Source organism: Monodon monoceros, unplaced genomic scaffold (genome assembly GCF_005190385.1).
Source record: "Monodon monoceros isolate NGI ecotype Baffin Bay Population unplaced genomic scaffold, NGI_Narwhal_1 Super_Scaffold_16, whole genome shotgun sequence".
Lineage (NCBI taxonomy): Eukaryota > Metazoa > Chordata > Mammalia > Artiodactyla > Monodontidae > Monodon > Monodon monoceros.
In genome coordinates this window covers 85,076,357-85,092,165 of record NW_021703772.1, presented here as the reverse complement: position 1 = coordinate 85,092,165, position 15,809 = coordinate 85,076,357, and the positions used below count along the sequence as shown (strand labels likewise).

At 38.5% G+C, this 15,809-nt stretch overlaps 1 long non-coding RNA gene across 3 annotated transcripts in view; it reads left to right on the top strand.

Annotated features, from left to right (window-relative positions):
• LOC114897022 overlaps positions 1-15,809 on the top strand; it is a 409,238-nt gene that overhangs the window by 7,039 nt on the left and 386,390 nt on the right. For all 3 annotated transcript variants that reach the window (XR_003793981.1, XR_003793982.1, XR_003793980.1), the window contains exon 2: positions 5,387-5,511. This is a non-coding gene — a long non-coding RNA (uncharacterized LOC114897022). The remainder of the gene's footprint in view (positions 1-5,386; positions 5,512-15,809) is intronic.

The following is a 15,809-nucleotide window of genomic DNA, read 5'->3' as shown; positions in this document are numbered from 1 at the left end:
CTTCTCTTTCGTTTCCTGCCTAGAGAAGTTCCTTTAGCATTTGTTGTAAAGCTGTTTTGGTGATGCTGAATCCTCTTAGCTTTTGCTTTTCTGTAAAGGTTTTCATTTCTCTGTCACATCTGAATGAGATCCTTGCTGGGTAGAGTAATCTTGGTTGTAGCTTTTTCTCCTTCATCACTTTAAATGTATCATGCCACTCCCTTCTGATTTGCAGAGTTTCTGCTAAAAGATCAGCTGTTAACCTTATGGGGATTTCCTTGTGTGTTATTTGCTGTTTTTCCCTTGCTGCTTTTAATATTTTTTCTTTGTACTTAATTTTTGATAGTTTGATTAATATGTGTCTTGGTGTGTTTCTCCTTGGATTTTTCCTGTATGGGACTCTCTGTGCTTCTTGGACTTGATTAACTATTTCCTTTCCCATATTAGGGAATTTTTCAACTATAATCTCTTCAAATATTTTCTCAGTCCCTTTCTTTTTCTCTTCTTATTCTGGGACCCCTATTATTCGAATGTTAGTGCGTTTAATGTTGTCCCAGAGGTCTCTGAGACTGGCCTCAATTCTTTTCATTCTTTTTTCTTTATTCTGCTCTGCAGTAATTATTTCCACTATTTTATCTTCCAGGTCACTTAACCGTTCTTCTGCCTCAATTATTCTGCTATGGGTCCCTTTTAGAGATTTTAAAATTTTATTTATTGTGTTGTTCATCACTGTTTGTTTGCTCTTTATTTCTTCTAGGTCCTTGTTAAACGTTTCTTGTATTTTCTCCATTCTATTTCCAAGATTTGGGATCATCTTTACTATCATTATTCTGAATTCTTTTTCAGGTAGACTGCCTATTTCCTCTTCATTTGTTTGGTCTGGTGGGTTTTTGCCTTGCTCCTTCATGTGCTGTGTTTCTCTGTCTTCTCATTTTGCTTAACTTACTGTGTTTGGGGTCTCCTTTTGCAGGCTGCAGGTTCGTTGTTCCCATTGTATTTGGTGTCTTTCCCCAGTGGCTAAAGTTGGTTCAGTGGGTTGTGTAGGCTTCCTGGTGGAGGGGACTAGTGCCTGTGTTCTGGTGGATGAGGCTGGATCTTGTCTTTCTGGTGGGCAGATCCACATCTGGTGGTGTGTTTTTGGGTGTCTGTGGCCTTATTATGATTTTCGGCAGCCTCTCTGCTAATGGATGGGGTTGTGTTCCTGTCTTGCTAGTTGTTTGTCATATGATGTCCAGCAGTGTAGCTTGCTGGTCGTTGAGTGGAGCTGGGTCTGGGCATTGAGACAGAGATCTCTGGGAGATTTTCTCCGTTTGATATTACATGGAGCTGGGAAGCCTCTTGTGGGCTAGTGTCCTGAACTTGGCTCTCCTACCTCAGAGGCATAGCCCTGATGCCTGGCTGGAGCACCAAGAGCCTGTCATCCACACGGCTCAGGATAAAAGGGATAAAAGAAAGAAAGAAAGAAGATAAAATAAAGTAAAATAAAATAATTAAAATAAAATATAATTATTAAAAAAATTTTTTTAAGTAATAAAGAAAAGAAACAAAAAAGAGAGCAACCAGACCAAAAAACAAATCCACCAATTATAACAAGTGCTATAAACTATACTAAAAAAAAAAAAAAAAAAAAAACGGACAGAGAGAACCCTAGGACAAATGGTAAAAGCAAAGCTCTACAGACAGAATCACACACAGAAGCATACACATACACACTCACAAATAGAGAAAACGTTAAAAATATATATATATCGTTGCTCCCAAAGTCCACCTCCTCAATTTGGGATGATTCATTGTCTATTCATGTATTCCACAGATGCAGGGTACATTAAGTTGATTGTGGAGATTTAATCCGCTGCTTCTGGGGCTGCTGGGAGAAATTTCCCCTTTTTTTCTTTGTTCGCACAGCTCCTGGGGTTCAGCTTTGGATTTTCCCCCGCCTCTGCATGTAGGTCGCCTGAGGTCGTCTGTTCCCGCTCAGATGGGGTTAAAGTAGCAGCTTATTACGGGGCTGTGGCTCACTCAGGCCTGGGAGAGGGAGGGGCACGGAATGTTGGGTGAGCCTGCGGCGGCAGAGGGCAGTGTGACGTTGCACCAGCCTGAGGCGCGCAGTGTGTTCTCCCAGGGGAAGTTGGCCCAGGATCACGGGACCTTGGCAGTGGCGGGCTGCACAGGCTCCCAGGAGGGGCGGTGTGGACAGTGACCTGTGCTTGCACATAGGCTTCTTGGTGGCTGCAGCAGCAGCCTGAGCATCTCATGCCTGTCTCTGCGGTTCACACTGATAGCCGCGGCTCACGCCTGTCTCTGGAGGTCCTTTAAGAGGCGCTCTTAATCCCCTCTCCTCGCACACCAAGACACAAAGAGGCAAGAAAAAGCCTCTTGCGTCTTCGCCAGCTCCATACTTTTCCCGGACTCCCTCCCGGCTATCCGTGGTGCACTAAACCCTTCAGGCTGTGTTCACACAGCCAACCCCAGTCCTCTCCCTGGGATCTGTCCTCCGAAGCCCGAGCCTCAGCTCCCAGCCCCTGCCCGTCCCGGCGGGGTAAAAGACAAGCCTCTTGGGCTGGTGAGTGCCGGTCGGCACAGATCCTTTGTGCGGGAATCTCGCCGCTTTGCCCTCCGCACCCCTGTGGCTGTGCTCTCCTCCGTCACTCCGAAGCTTCCCTCCCGCCACCCCCCATCTCGGCCAGTGAAGGGGCTTCCTAGTGTGTGGAAACCTCTCCTCCTTCACAGCTTCCTCCCACTGGTGCAGGTCCCGTCCCTATTCTTTTGTCTCTGTTTTTTCTTTTTTCTTTTTCCCTATCCAGGTACGTGGGGAGTTTCTTACCTTTTGGGAGGTCTGAGGTCTTCTGCCAGCGTTCAGTAGGTGTTCTGTAGGAGTTGTTCCACATGTAGATGTATTTCTGATGTATTTGTGGGGAGGAAGGTGATTTCCACGTCTTACTTTTCCGCCATCTTAAAACTCCCTTCCAACAGCTTTATTCTTTTATCGCTAATTTACTTCAGAGAATTTCCTCTAGTGTACTTTTCAATAAAATGCTGTTATTTTTAAGTCTTCTTTATTGAATACAAGAGCTATGTATATGATTATAGGCCAATAGTCTAAAACACTTGGGGATGCTGAACACTCAACTGTGAGTGAGGGTGTCTGTGTGTTAGGACCGGATTAACCTGCCAGGGTTGTCGGATCATGTGCCTGATTGGTCAGTTCATCAAATCCTCCATTTTATTGCATGTCCTCCCCCAACCCCCAAACACACACTGTAACTGACATTAATCACTTGTCTCAGAACTCTCTGGATGTGACTTTAATCATTCAATAGTTGACCATATGATTTTTATGACTAATGTGACTGTTGGCCTTGTATGCAAGTCCCCCACTTAACCTGAGTCTCACCATAAAATGTTAACATGTGTTTGCTGAGTCTCTACACTCAAGTTCAGACTAAGATCGGGCACCTGCTAGTGCTGAGAAATCTATACCTCACTCAACATTGTTATTGGGCATACTGCATTGAGAGCTGTTGCTGAAGCTTGTATTACTTAGACTGAGAGTATAAATCACATACTATTATTGTTTCAAAAGGGGCCAGTCACACTCAGGTTTTATACTAGCTGCTTTGGAGGGAAAGGATGCCATAGGTTCTCCTTTGCACACCTCCTCTAACCTTTGCATTTATGACCTACTGCAATTCTGCATCCCCTGACAAACCACCCAGTGTTTTAGGGGCTCTTCTTGTAAAATGGCCTAACATTTGTCTTTTTAAAATCCCTACCCTCGGGCTTCCCTGGTGGCACAGTGGTTGAGAGTCCGCCTGCCGATGCAGGGGACACAGGTTCGTGCCCTGGTCCGGGAAGATCCCACATGCCATGGAGCGGCTGGGCCCATGAGCCATGGCCTCTGAGCCTGCGCGTCCGGAGCCTGTGCTCCGCAACGGGAGAGGCCACAACAGTGAGAGGCCCGCGTACCGCAAAAAAAAATCCCTGCCCTCATCAAAATTACCTGTTTGGTATTATACTCCCTCAGGGCCTTTAAGTAAACTGTCTGTATGGTCTGATTGATTTAATTCAAGGTAAGTTGTTAATGACTTATTAATGGCTTCATAGGTAATATCCTTGTTTTCTGGTAAAGATTTTTAACCACACGCAAAAATAACGACTAGTGATTAGAATTCTAAATGCTACAGGAAAAATGGTAATAAGAACGTGGGGAATGGAACAGATATTTTTGGCAGAAATGCTTTTCAGTATTTCTAAACGCATGTCATGTAAATGGCTGCCTTTTCTACTAAATGACTGACCAGCTTTGTTTTAGAGAATTTTTGCCATATTCAACTGTATGTGTGTCTGGAGATGTGGTAGACGCCATAATCTGGCTCTTTATTTCTACTGGCTAAGGCATGCTATAAAATGTGTCCTCCAAAAAGGCAGACTTCATTTAAATAACCGATTGTTTTGGAATTGCCCAATTACGAAACTATTCATTGGCCAAATTTACTTTAAGAAATTATTTCCAAACTTATTTGCATGGAGACAGGCATATTTTATCTCAAATTAATTTATCTCAAGTTTCATACTCCAAACATTGGATCTTCACAGAACACATGTCCTTATGTAATTTGCATTCATCAAAGAAGTGCATGATTGAGTTTCACCTGATTGTGCAAGTTACAAGTGAATCTGATATATCTCTCTGTGTTTTCTTATTATTTCCAGTTTTAATAAATAAACAAAGGCATTAATATTCAATTTTAAATGTAGAAAAAAACCACAAATATTTTCAAATCAAATCCTGTAATTCAATGTCCTTTAAATTTAAATAGTTTTTATTTTACGATATTTTACTCAAAACATTTCACCTTATGTTTATTTCCAAAATTCCATGGGTGTATGTGTATATCTGTATATGCTTTATATTTGGACAGCCAGATTTTTTAAAAAGACCATCATGTTGTAGAAGTATCAGATCCCCAGAAAGCTGACTTTAACAACTGTGAAGTCCTGTTGAATGTGGCCTTAAATCTCTCCCCACCCCTTTTAAATATACAGAGCTCATGCTGGCAGCAGACTTTAAAATGCTGATTTATGACTATTCCCATTTAACACTTTCATGATTTGAATGACCACTAAGGCAGGTTTGAAACCAAAACGGAATAGTGAAAAGTCATGGCTGTTGCTACAGAAATCTTGTTGGGGTCTGTGGGACCAGTTATTTCTGATTAAGACATTTCAGTTGGCCAAGCTTATCAATGGGCATCAAGTAATGGATTTGCAAACAGGCCTGCTTGGAAGAGGGAAAAATTAAGGCTGGAGAAAATAATCATAGGTTTCCTTTTTTTTTTAACACTGTTTTCTCTACATGAATCACTTTATTTCTTGATTTTAATGAAGTGTATATATTTTCTGACAGCCATGAAAACTATGTGATATGAAGAGAAATGCCATTGTTCTTATTGGATAATTTCCTATCAGAGCCCATCAGGGGGTCCAGGCATTTACAATGAAGATCAGTAATTGTACTATCTTGCTTGGTGGGTAAGTCATTCAGAAGGGAACAAACTGTGAAAACTGAGCCTGCTATTTTTTGGTGAGTGCCTCATCAATCTGTTTAAGTAAACTTTGGTATTACCCAGAAGATTGTTCTCTCCTAATTATATTGCTAACACTGTGTTCAAATTGTGTGAACATTCTGTCTTAAATGAACTCCACTGCATGTAGATTTTGCAGGGATCTCTAAACAGAGGGTGGTTTCATTTGTACCACAGTTATGGATATTTTATATACAGCCCAGTGAGTTAAAGACAAAAGTTTTTTTTAGCAGTTTAATGAAAGAAGTATAAATTTATGTACAAATATAAAAAGTATAGAGAAAAAATGAGGATATTACTTGATACTGTATGGTTTTATATCTGAGTATAATAGTCACTCTCCTGGTTTATTTCTTGGCAATCCCTAAAGAGCTTAGTACTGTACCTAGCATAGGATAAAATAAAAAACTGACTAATATGATGGATAGAAATGGATTAGATCTAATTACAGCCTGTTTCAAGTGCAAAAAATATAAAGAGCAGATTTAGAAAAGATGTTTGGGGGAAATTTGGGATTAGAATAAAAACAGGAAGTCCATTGAGAAAGTTAGCATTTTATCCCAAATCAAAATTCTTCTGATTCATGGGATGTGGACTAGCTGGAGGGAGGGAATGACAACGATAAGATAACGGGACAAGTTGCCTTTATAGTCTGCAATTCATTGACTTCATAATTATATATCAGAGAATAGGATTTCAGGGCATAGTGCACTGAACAAAAACTTTTGAGATTATGACTAAGTAAACTAGATTCTGTGAGTATTTGAAGCTACTCCCTGAAGTTGTGAAAGGAAGGAATAGTTCTTCCTAGGGTGCTTAACCCATGGCAATTGGGTACATGGGGAATCTGACTTGATACAAAAGAGATAACACACACCATACTATATGTTATCTGCACTATATGTTCCCTACTATTTTCATTACCATTTTGAAGGTTATGAGATTGATTCACCCTCTATCTTTTTTTTTTTTTTTGCGCTATGCGGGCCTCTCACTGTTGTGGCCTCTCCCGTTGCGGAGCACAGGCTCCGGATGCGCAGCCTCAGCGGCCATGGCTCACGGGCCCAGCCGCTCCGCGGCATGTGGGATCTTCCCGGACCGGGGCACGAACCCGTGTCCCCTGCATCGGCAGGTGGACTCTCAACCACTGTGCCACCAGGGAAGCCCCACCCTCTATCTTGTATTGCTTTTATCTTTTTCTAGAGAAAGGGGAGATCATTATATATTACTGAATATATTTGTTAGTATATTCTGCACGTAAAAATCTAAAATCATTCTTAATGCTTTAAGAGGATGGATTATTTTTATTTCACTGCCTACAGATTATTGACATCTTTTCTCTATTTCAACAAATGATTTTGCTCTTTGCTCTGAGTTCAACACTATAGAGATAAGGATGAGAAAACTGGCAAAATAGAGAAGAAATAATAAGCATATACATACCCTCTAGAAGAATACACTTCAGATCCTAAAAAATTTTATCCGTGATGATGCAAGAGCTGTTTTACTCAAACAAAATCTAACCTCATTCAGTCATCTTTCTATAAGCCTTAGAACTTGGCTATGAAGATTATGATATTTGGTAACTCATTTGAACAATACCCAAAGGGCTTCTTTTAACTTTGTACTTTCTGCAGAGAGCAAACGTGGAGAGAAGTGAGAAGAAAATAACATTCAACACATAGTTATTCGGCAGGCACTGGGCTAAGTACTTTCAAATGCCCTTTTAAAAAAAATTTACTCTTTATAAGAGGTATCCAAAATAGCTATCTTGATCCTCATTTATCATCTGAAAACATAGATTCAGAGAAATTGAATTACTTGCACAGGTTCACAAGGGCAGGGACCATGTCTGGTTTTTTTTCCTCTCTCACTACACTCTCTCTTAGTACCTAGTGGTGGTTGGCACCTCACTAGTACTCATTACACATTTATTTCAATTGACAGTGAATAAAGTTCCAAAGCCTATTATTTCCTCATTATTGTTATAGCATCCATACTCTGAAATAAACTATATACTATTATTGAATTGTGTTAGCTTTGACTATACATTATATAGAGTTTGCCTTATTTATTATTATTTTTTTGTATACTTCAGTTAACCAGTATGGTTTTGGTGATAGCTATAAGCCACTCCTCATTAGAAAACTGGAGAAACCCCTTAGCCAGTAATTGTCTCTGTGGCTCATATCCAAGTCCGTTTCCATCTGTTCAAAATAAATTACTATCCAACGGTAAGCTGCCCCTCAACACCATAGGATCAAAAGAATCTGGTCAGCAGATCAGAAAATACTTTTGGCTGGCTGCTTTGACCCATAATCCATTTCTCTCCCAGCTCCCCACTATCCAGTGTAAGTCAATGTGGATATCATCTCCCCAGATTTCCATAGGAAGAAACAGGCTACCTAGCTCTTCATCATATTCTGAGGTGTCTCATGTACACAAAGTTTCTCCATTTTTTCTCTCCATTAAGCTCTAAGTTTCTTGCAGTCAGAGATCATAGCTGAATGTTTTACTACTGAATTAGCAGTATCTAACTCAGCACCCAGTCTGCAGTACTTACTTAATAGCTATCTTCTGGTTGAATGAAAAAATTCCTTGCTCACTGGCTACTGTTTACTGTTGGAAGGTTTCAAGCATGCCCTGTTCCTTCTCCTAAACTTAATTATATGCTACCCCTTTCACCATGTGTATTAGTTTGCTGGGGCTTCCACAACAAAATACCACAGACTGGGTGGCTTAAACAGAAGAAATTTATTTTCCCACAGTTCTGGAGGCTAGAAGTCTGAGATCAAGAAGATGGCAGAGTTGGTTTCACCTGAGGGTCTCTGTCTTTGGTTTGCAGCTGGCCACCTTCTTGCTGTGTCCTCATACGGTTGTGCCTAGGTCTCCATGTTGTCTTTGGCCTATTCTGTTCTTATAAGGACACAAACCATACTGGACTAGGACAACCCCCCACCCCCATATGACATCATTTTACCTTAATTACCTCTATATAGGCCTTATCTCCAGATACAGTCACATTCTAAGGTATTGGGAATTAGAACTTCAACATATAAATTGGGGAGGGGGGGCACAATTCAGCCCGTAACACCACGGGGTGGAGTGGGAGCAGAGAGAAGCTTCAAATGCCCCCTTCCCTAATAATTTTCCCTTATAGGTGGTAGAGTAGAAATTCCACCCCTATCTGAAAATATGAGAACTGGGGAACCAGTATTTTTCTCCCCAGATCTATCTCCCACAAATGTGTGAAATGCAAAGGATGTTAGGAAATAAAATTCTCTTTTAATGTTAGCAAGTTCTGTAAGTGCTCCTCTCAACATGCTTGCAAATTACCTCTAAAAAGAACTTTCAACCTAATAATGCTTTGTGCCTATAAAGGCCCACAAAAGTCTCTAAGTCTATGATGGAAAGGTTATATAGATTTTCCTACTTTTAAGTAAGATAAAAATGTATTTTAGGTTGTGTGTTGCCTGAAAAATATCCTGCATATCACTCACAAAGTAGTTTCTTTATTTTATAATTTCTATATTAGTTTGAGTAAGAGTACTGACCTCCTGATGTGATTGCCAGCCTAGGACTATTATATGAGCAAGAAATAAATTTCAATCAGGTTTATTTGTTTTACTGGTTTGCCTCATCTAATTAAAACAGAAATTAGTATCTTGAAGTATATTGCTGCCATATCAAAAACTTAAAATACAGGGCATTAACTTATAATAGTTGAGCAGCAGAAAATAGGGAAACAACTATTGGGGAATGGAAAGATATTGGAGATCTATGTTATGCAGTAGCTAAATATTTGATAAAACTATTGGCTGCAACAACCTGCAAGGCAGATATACTGAGCCTGCTAATCTAGGAAAAGTTGTTAGAAAGAGCTAGAATGTTTGTGTGTTGCTCTTTGCTGCAGTTGGCATAGCATTACAAGGATGAGATGAGCTCAGGAAAGGATAGGCTAATTTGTAAGCATAAATGGCCTCCTAGGAATGTAAAGGCTAACTGCTTCTGTACTCCAAAATGTAGGCTAAAGACTTTGACTGTCAAGTCCCAATAATGCTTCTCAGTTAAAAAAAAAAAAAAAAAGACTTATTATAGCAAAGATAAAATTAAGCGTGTTGGGAGTTCTACTTCTGGCATGACAATGTGAGGAGCTTCTCGGATCTTCTCCCCAGTAAAACTGGAGAAAATTAAAAAAATAAGATTGAGGTCTCTGAAAATGACCCTATGGGCATACAGCAAATGAAGAGATATTTATCCAAGAAAATCTACTCAAATTGGTAAGAACTGTGAGATTATGTGGTATTTGAACAAAGACCAGCAGCCTCCCTCTGACTCTCATCTCAGGTTGATAGACACTCCACCTGAGACTGCTATAGCCAAGAGCACATGGCTCCTTTTCTCTTCCAATTCCCAGTTGGAGGGTTATCTTCCTGAGAGGGACAGTTCATCAGCATTTCTTATCCTGTCCCAGCAACCTGTTGTTGAGGCTAAGTGCTGGGCAAGTGTGGCTAAATGAGTCCCCTTCATCTTTCCAGCTTCCACTCATAGGATGGAGGCTCTACCTTGGATGCAGCACCACTGAGAGCACTGTGGTCATGACGGCCTTGCTCTGGCTCATGGGGTGGGAGTTTCCACACTGAGAGAGGCAAGTTAAGGAGATTTGGAGCTGTTGCCTTCCACGCTTCTCTACTTAGTGCAAAACTCCTAAAGTAGAGATGTTGTTCAGAGAGAACATGTCATTGTCCTCCCCACCCCACTGCATGGCTCAGAGGTTTTTCTGGAAATGGGGGGCAGAGAAGCAAGCCATGGAACTATGTCTCCAAACTTTCCCCCAGAGTAATTGCCTTTATTTGTAAAGTGTGGAGGAGTGTGGAGGAGTTCAAGTCTAAGGGCACTCTAAAAAAGAGAGTGGAAGTTGTAGTAAAAGGAGATTGTTAGATTCATTCCAGATGTAAGCTAAATTGTAGGCTGGCTAGTTTACTGGAGAGAAATGGGGAAAGAGACAGCTGGGAAGAGCCCCCCTGGTGTCAGAACAAATCCCAACACTGACCTAGGAACTATCCCTTCAAAGAGCCTGACTTGGTTGGCTTAGCATGTGAAGCAATTTATGCCCCAGAACATTGTTGGAAACAGTAGAACAATCAGCCAGAAATTAGTGGAGCTTAACAGTGTGGTCAGGGAAAAGATAGTCAAAGATAGCTCTGCCAAAACCACTGTTATTACAGGGCATTCTGGGGGCATACCCAAGTCTGTGCCCCTTCAGAAGCAACAACAGAAGCTTCACACTATGTGGGGGTGAGGGCAGATAGACTTCACTAAAATAATCCGTCTAGTCACTGAACACCCAAGTAAATAAATTACAATAGAAAGACCCAGAATGCGAGGGCCAAATGCTTAAATTTGCTATAATATATGATCTAAAATGTTTAATTTCCAACCAAAAAATTGAGACATGCAGGCAGTCAAGAAAGTATAACCTGTACACCAGAAACAAACAGGTAACAGAAACTATTGTGATAAAAACCAGATGTTGGATTTAGCTGTCAAAGATTTCAAAATATCCATTATAAATATGTTCAAAGAATTAAGGAAACCATGATTAAAAATTAAAAGATGACAATGATGCATCAAATGCAGAATATCAAAAAGAGCTAGAAATTATAAAAAAAGAACCAAATGGAAATTCTGCAATCAAAAATTTTAATAACTGAAATTTTAAAAATTACTAGAAGGGCTTGATAGTAGATTTGAAACTGTCAGAAGAAAAAACAACTCACAAACTTTTAGAATGATAGAAATTATGCAATCCAAAGAACAGAAAAAGAATGAAGGAAAGTAAACAGTGCCTCAGAGAAATGTAGAACCTCATTAGCACAACAACATATACCTAGTGGGACTACCAGAAGGAGAAGAGAGGGGGAATAGCAGAATAAATATTTGAAGAAATATTTGCTGAAAATTTCCCATATTTATTGACAAATATTGACATACACATCCAGGAAGCTCCATGAATCCCAAATTAGATAAACACAAAGAAATCTACAAATAGACACATCACAGTAAAAATTCTGAAAGGTAATGACAAGGAGAACATCTTGAAAGCTGCAAGGGAAAAATGACTTAGCATTTACAAGGAAACTCCAATAAGATTTACAGCTGACTTCTCATCAGAAACAATGAAGGTTGGAAAGCAGTGGGATAACATAGTCTATCCTTTCTCAAAATCAAGTGTTCAAAGAAAAAAACCTGTCAACCTAGAATCTTATATCTAGCAAACTTATCTTTCAGAAATAAAGGCAAAATAAAGACATCCCCAGATAAACAGAAACTGAGAGTATTTAGTAGAACTGACTTGTAAGAAATACTAAACAGATTTCTTCAGGCTGAAAGCAAGTGACCCCAAACAGAAGTTCAAATCTAAAAAAAATAAAGCAAAAAAGAGCACTGGTAAAGGTAATTATGTAATCTTAATAGACAGTTTAAATGCATATTTATTCTCATTTATTTTCTTGACTGACTTAAGCAATTATATAAAGTCATATGCATATAATGTGTTGTTGGGTCTATAACATAAAGAAATGTAATATATTTGTCAATAATAGCACAAAGAGGTGGGTGGGAGTAAAGCTGTAATGGGCTAAGAAAATGATTCCAGATGGTAATTTAAATTCACAGGAACAAATGAAGAGAACTAGAAATGATAAACAAGAAGGTTAACACAGCAAAAGCTAGTAATATACACTTGCTCTCCTTTTTCCATTTATCTTCTTTAAAATATATAAAATATAATGTATCATTGGGTTTGTAACATTTATAAATGTAATAGATGTATAAAAATAATACCCCCAAAATGGGGAAAAGAGAATATAGCTATATAGGAGTAACATTTCCATATCTCATGGAAATTAAGTTAGTATAAATCTGTAGCTGTTTCTGATAAGAGGTATATCACAAGCCCTAGAGCAGTCATTAAGGAAATAACAGAAAAAATAATTTAAAAAATCATTAAAAAACTAAATGACACCAAAAGCATGAGCAGCAACAAAACAAATAAATAAATTAGACTTCATCAAAATTAACTTTCCAGAAAGTGAAGACAAACCACAGCATAGAAAAAAAAATTTGCAAATCATATATATGATAAGAAATTTATATCTAGAATATATAAAAGACTCTTACAACTCAATAATAAAAAGACCCCAACTGAAAAATTGTCAAAGGAGCTGAATAGACATTTCTACAAAGAAAATATACAATATCATAAAAAGCTTGATATCATTAGTCATCAGGGAAACAAATCAAAACCATAATAATCTACCACTTCACATTCACTAGGATGGCTATAATCAAAAAGTCACATAATAATTGTTGGTGAAGATGTGCATAAATTGGACATACACTGCCCAATAGAATACACTGCTCATGGGAATATAAATTGGTACAGCTCTTTTGGAAAACAGTCTGGAAATTCCTCAAATAGTTAAACATAGAGTTACCATATGACCCAATAATTCTACTCACAAGAAATGAAAACATGTCCACAGAAAAAGGTGTACATGAATATTTATAATAGCATTATTTATTATAGCGAAAAGGTAGAAACAGTTCAAATATTCAACAGCTGATGGATGGATAAGTATATGTGACATATCTATGCAGTGGAATATTATTCAGCCATAAAAAGGAATGAATGAAGTACTGATACATACTTCAGTGTAGCCTTGAAAATATTATACTAAATGAGAGAAGTCAATCACAAAAGACCACATATACTCTCATTTTTATGAAATGTGCAGAATAGGCAAATCTATAGAGGCAGAAAGTAGTAATTTGCTTTGAGCCAGAGGGATGGAGGAGTTGGTATATGGTAACTGAAGGGAATGAGATTTCTTTGTGAGGCGATGGAAATGTTCTAAAATTGACTGTGATGAGGTTGCACATATTCGTAAATATACTAAAAACCATTGAATTGTATACTTTAAATGGGTGAATAGAATGGTATATGAATTATATCTCAAAATAATTAAGTGGATTACCTTCTCATTTAAGCCTGTTGTTTTGTTTTAGATGACCCAAAGTCATTGCCATTAGGTTGAGAGGAAAGCATGAGAGGTAGAAAGCAAAATGAGTTAATAAACACAAAAATTTAAATAAACAGAACCATACAAGAGTCCCAAGTCTTAAATCTGAAAGAGAATTTAAGTGGTTATTACTGACTCAGGGAACTGACTGGAAACAAATATATCAGAAGCCAACTAATATTTTGAGTGATCTGTATTGCTAATAAAACAATAATTCCAGCCTTGCAAAACTCTGTGATTAAAAAACAACCCTCAGTTTCCAAAACTTAGATTAGCAGGAAATGAGGAGTGATGTTTTGACCTCTGAAAGTGAGTACATTTTTCATTGCTCACTTCGGATATAGGCATGTAGGATAATGGGCAAGGAAAATATCCCTGAGGGTGCAGTGAGGGCCATGGAGAACAATGAGCACAGTAGCTTCTCCCAGAAAGTTAAATCAGGGTCTTGAAGCTTGCTGAACTCTCATGAATTGTGGCTTCACCAAGTCAGTCCAGCAGGGTTTCATCATTGCTTATGGATATGTGGTTACTGTCTGTCTACCATTTTCCTCTCTTCACAATTGGAGTCTTTTTTTTTTTTAATCCTTTTTTGCCCCTCCCCCCTTCCATCCCCACTGGTAACCACTAGTTTGTTCTCTGTATCTGTGAGGTTGCTGCTTTTTTTTTTTTTTTTTTTTACAACTGGAGTCTTTATTGGAGTTATTTCTGCTCTGCCATTGATGCAGAGGTATATATGGGGGAGAGGAAGGATGTGTCTTCTTGTTTCATAGCTCATAGGACCACAAGAAACCGCTTCACGTTTGAATAGAAAGAAATATAATAATGCAGTGGCCCCTGGGCTTTAAGTGGATTGTCTCTTTCCAGTATATTATTGAATGTGTTCTATGTGTAGGGAGGAGGGTAAACATGACTATGGTGACCAGAAGTGCAGACAATGGCAGAAATTGCTAGGTGTTCAAAAAAAGTCCATAGTCTTCTCTTCTTCATGATCACACAGCTACAACATTTTCCAGCCTCTCTTATGTTTAATTGTGATCATGTGATAAGGCATAACCAATAGAATGTGGGTAGAAGAGAATGTGAATCCTATCCAGGCATGGTCGATTAAAAAACACTGAAAGCTCTTTTCCATTCTTTTCCCCCTTACCTACTGGCTAGAAGGGAGACGATCCTCATGGTGACCTTAGAAGCCATGTGTAGAACGTTGCAGAGCCTCCATCACCCCAGGCCCTTGAATGACTACATGGAGGAGGACCTTATCAGTTTTTTTACTCAGTACCATTATTTAAATAGCAAAAGTTTTCTTGAGTTTGTACCATTACACATTTTCAGTCTTTTTTTTTTTTAAAGCAGTTGGCCTCCACTGACTAATATAAATCTCATCATTGAATGCCTTCCCTCTACCTGCTGAATATATTAAACTGTGCTTATTGGCTATTCCTTTTTTTTTTTTTTAATTGAGTCATGTGTACTCTGAGTGGCGGTTTCAGTGACTACTCATACTACTTATATTCTATTCCCCTCTTAAGTTTTATGTCTTTCTCTCCTTGTATTTGATCTTATTGGTAGTTTTATTCCTGTAACTTTTAGTTGTATGTGTGGTATATCTGTAACATGGTTTTAAATATAATGGGAAACATGAGGAATCTGCTCTCTAAGAAGTTAAATCAGAGGTATATAGACTGGGAAAATATGCACTATGGCTATTCTATATGTCTTCCCTACTCCATACAGTTTGAAAGTTAATGTGTGTGTGTTTTTTTTTTAATAAATCTACATCAGGGGGTGCCTTTGTTCTTTGTGTGTGAAAGGAATAAAATGTATTTAAATCTGTAGTAGTCATTCTGGAGTTTTAGAATTTCTTAAAGCTAATTTGGATTACCATCCAGTAAAATTGATTGCTAACTGCAGAACCAATGACAGTAAGACCCAACAGTTTGGATTGACCATGATTGTGTAACCTATACACGGCTTTAATTTGGTCCCTGTATCATCTTGGTAGTAGTGTTTCTTTCATTCTTTTCACCTTGCATGTTGAAAAAAATTTCTAGAAAGCATATTAAAAAAAAACCCGAAGTGTTACTCATTTAAATAATTTATTTTTCAATCAGGGACATCAGTTTGATGATTAATACAATGCATTCATTTTCTCCTTTTAAGA